Below are 4,408 nucleotides of genomic sequence, written 5' to 3'. Positions count from 1 at the left end.
AACAGCCAATGAGCGGCTGCCTTCCATTCCCAACAGAGAGGCCCCGGGATGGGGGCGTGGCCGAGGCACCGCCGCGGGAACAGCAGGTGGGCGGGGAGGGATTGGTACACCTGAGCACGGGCAGGGTCCGTTTACTCGTTAACGCACCTTACCCTGTCAGATTGATTTCAATTCGGGATGTATCGAGGGTTGAAATCGTTTTGTTTTTTTGTTTAATGATTATGATTAACAAACTATAGACAACCTTTTTACTTATTTTGGTTTTTTCAATAATAGGCCTATATATAACTTTCATGGATGTATGTCCATTGTTTGAAGTTCTTTGGATACGATCGTCTCCCTATATTTCGCTCGAGTTTCAGCCCCACCCTTCCTATTGTGCAGTGAAACCTTGGCCTTTACTTGAGGAAGCAAGCGACGCCTCCCAGCTGACACCCCCCCCCCCCCCCCCCCCCCCCCCCCAATAATGACCATAAGTCCCGTGAAATATGATATAGTCTAATTCCATTACATAATATGAATTGACATGCCAACACCACAATGTAATGTCCATGCTACAAACATTTCGTAGTTTATACATTACTGAAAAAAAGTACAAGCAAAGATACAAGCAAAAAAAAACTAACATCTTTATATAGTACTGGGTACTTCAATGGACAAGACTGGCGGAGTGTGTCAAAAAAGTCTTAACGAACAGCAGAACTGTTTTCACATTCACACGTTAATGTCTATTACCCCAGCAGCACATGATGCCTCGATAATCTATCTATATAGGAAGGAAGTTAGGCATCAAGGCCTACAACTACACAACAGACGTCCGGATTTGCACCCTCAACCTTTGCCCCTATAACCTGAATAGCTCTTGCACAAACTGCTTTCCCTTCCATGTAATCACACCTCGTGGAATATAAGAAGGACACCAGTATCCCCAGTAAAAGCCACACTGAGTACTGGTGGTCTGAGGCTAAAAGGGCTTTGGGGACTCAGTGCAAGGTCCAAGGTTAAGATATGTGTGTTGCCTTTATATGTTCAGACCGATTCTTCAACCAGCCCCTTGTATATTCGGATACTCACCCTAAAGGTTTGCTCATGGCTGAGTCGTCAAACGAGCTGTGCACTTATAGATTTAGGAATATTAAAGACAGCTGTTGCTTTAATGTCATGGCCCGAATCAAAGGTTCAAAGTATACACTGAGTCCATTGTCCAATGTTCAATCAACACTCAGATGTGTGCCATAAATGTATTTAACTTGATAATCCTATTACAACTTTCACTGAATTCTCTACTGTAGGTCTATTCATCCCAGTATATATTCCGTGCCTTAGTATTTATCGTAAACACTTTGAATATGATATATAGGCTGCATAAAACTTAAACTGTTTCCCATTTGATCAATCAATCACCTTGTATTTCATTAATTAGACCTTTATTTGATCAGGTTACGTCCCATTAAGCAGTCATTTAAAACTTTTAAGGGTAAACATTTCTGTTAGAATCCCTCTTCAGTTCGCCTCATAATGAGCTCCAGTCCAGCCCGGACCATTGATTAGCAAGCGGTTGAAATGATCCCTAACTTGAACACGTCCGCCACCTAGTGGTGAGGACTCATCACGGAGACAGTTGAGCGTTCACAAGTAGGCGGATGTTTTGGTTTAATTACTTGTGCATGTCTCTATACTCAACACCATCCCCAAGGAACATCAAAAAACCAAACCTCGATGTTGTATAAGGTAAATCAAGTCCTAAACAAAATACTTCTGTTTAGTTTTTACAATAGTCTGTTTTGCATTTCAAATGATTAATTTGAGACAACATGAATAAATAGACGAAGACAAAGTAATACAAAGAGGCTTCAGCTTTATTCATCATTAGAGTAAGCGTTGAAGTAGTTAAAGTGATCCTTTGCAAGCATACCCATTTCCCCTGATCCCTGCCGATTAATTGTTGAGAGGGCAGCTGTTTCCCCCAATTCAGAATTAAAACCAACCCTATCCGGCTGGTCAATGGATGTGGACTTAATCCGTTTTTTTTTTGTATTCTTCGGTTCATGCACTGGGGCAGGTGCAAATAAAACTCCTTGTCAAACGAAGATACTTTTGATAATATACCAACTCTACCGACTATACGTCTCTTCAAGGATATATCTACTCTCCGAGGCGTTGTGCCTAGTGGCCACCAGATGGCGCTGTTTCTCCACAATAGAGTAGTGAACTTGATGGTAAGTGCATAAACAGCAGACCAGGGGATGCTGAAGAAAACAGGCGGGTGCGAGAACGTTGTGTGCAATTAGTGTCCAACTGCGATCTTTTGTCTGGCTACTTCGGGGCCACTTGGGCCATTGGCCTCGTTTGCGCCATATGCCTTGAATGAGCTGTCACAACGCATGGTCATCTAGACGTGACATTACCAGCAGCTGCACATACAAGCAAAGTCCTACATACAGTATATAATGGCGTTGAGCACTTCACAGAATTGCAATAAGTTCAGGTAACAAATTTCGATGCTGATGTGTTGTATTTTCAATATGTTATCAATAAAGACTGACTGAGATGCATCTTAACCGTTATTCAGTATTTAAATAACATAGGCTAGTATAACGTTTAGGGGATGGCCTTAAGTTTTCATTCGGATGATCATATTCATACCATGCATATCCAAGCATGAACACGAAACCAGGTTTATCCTAGATAGAATTTTTGTAAAATAGTTATAAAATACTGCAACTTTATAACTAGTTGGACGGGGGTTTATGAAGGTGGAGATTATGTAATAAACAATGATCTACATCTGATGTTTTTGAACAGCCTCCCACAATGTGTATTCCAACAACCATTGCAAAGAGAAGCCTCATATCATGATAGTCTATATTGTTTATAATGATAACAGTGTAATGTGTGAACCATGTCGGGCCTATTGTGGTTAGAATAATCAGCGCGCGCTCAAAAGGGCCAGATATCGCGCCCTATCAGTTAAGCGCCTGCGGGAAACGAATGTGTTGCTTATGGAAAGGGAGAGGCGGTAAAGTGTACGTTATTAATATCCACATTTGAATATTCCTTGTTAACATTTCCGTGTTCCCGAGTTAAAAGAAGGAGCTGGTCGGTCTAGCTGGCTGCCCAAGCGGTTATTGGATGGGCTCTGGGAGGCTAACTTTAGCATTCATATAGCATCGACCTTCGCGCAAACTGCATTAATCGATACGTTTGATCAGCTCCCATCAGCACGGGTGTCGAACAACCGTCCACATCACCAGAAAAGTCGGTAAACAACGTTCACCATAAGACGTGTCCGGGTCTTTCCCCGTTCACCTCGACGCGTTAGCTCATTAGCATAGCAGGCTATCGCCTCAACGAGCCGCGTCTCGTGAGCTGCTCAGAATTCACTTCCTCGAAGACGTCGAGCCCGAACGTGCGCGAGGTGAACCCGGGCGGCGCATCGCACGGCCGTCGCCCGCCGTATGGATTCGAGCCTCGGGTGGATAATGTGCATATCGCGCCTCCCGCGCTCCGCTGTCTACTGTCAAATCCTCAAAATGGGGTCCGCTAACGCGCGTCTCCGCCATTTTGTGACAGGTTCTTCCCGGAGCGGAGGGGAGCGTGTAATGGTTGAACCCCGTCAGGAGGAGGGCCGACTGGCAGCTCAGCAGGGATCAGGAGAAATATCACACTATCCCCAGAGGTTTAAAAAATACCTTTGAAGAGATAGGGGGATTCAATCAAAACTTCATATCAATAATTACACTGCTGACACAATATCTGGCATAAATGTTCAAACGAGTTTAAATAATGCTTTAATTGAAAGTTCAATATGGAGGAGAAAAGCTGACATTAAGATGTTATATTAAACATTTATCATCCCTGCCTATAATACTAACGTTCTTTTTAGTTTTTATTCAACTGACAAAAAGGTTATAATCAAGTAATCCAATAATCTAGTATCCTAATTATAAATCGTATCCCCCCCAACACGCTTAATAAAAACACCGGGTACAAGTAGCGGTGATTGGTTCATGGACTCATGTCAGAATCCACTTCGTACCAGCACTGCGACCACACCATAGCTTCCCGTCACCCTCATCCCGACCGCCGAGTCACAAACTTTACTTTAATTGCACAAACTCCGAGGCAGAGATGATCGCTCAAGCATCCCTGGCGAGGGATCCGTTTACGGTGTGCATAAAGCGGGGTTTCTTCGGGAGGAGATGCTCCTGTTGGTGTTGTGTTCACTGGGCAAAGTTAACACAAGTAAACACAATCAGATCACCAGTGATCCAATCAAAGTGTACAACTTTAATGTGGAACATTGTTAAAGTTAAAGTTTTCCACTTGAATCGCAGAGGTCCCCATCCCCCCGCGGACCATGTCAGCGCGGCCCTGACCGTTTCCGACGGGGGTCGTTAAGTTGCAG

The sequence above is a fragment of the Gadus morhua genome, chromosome 4 (genome assembly GCF_902167405.1).
Source record: "Gadus morhua chromosome 4, gadMor3.0, whole genome shotgun sequence".
Lineage (NCBI taxonomy): Eukaryota > Metazoa > Chordata > Actinopteri > Gadiformes > Gadidae > Gadus > Gadus morhua.
Note: the sequence above shows the minus strand (reverse complement) of the source record.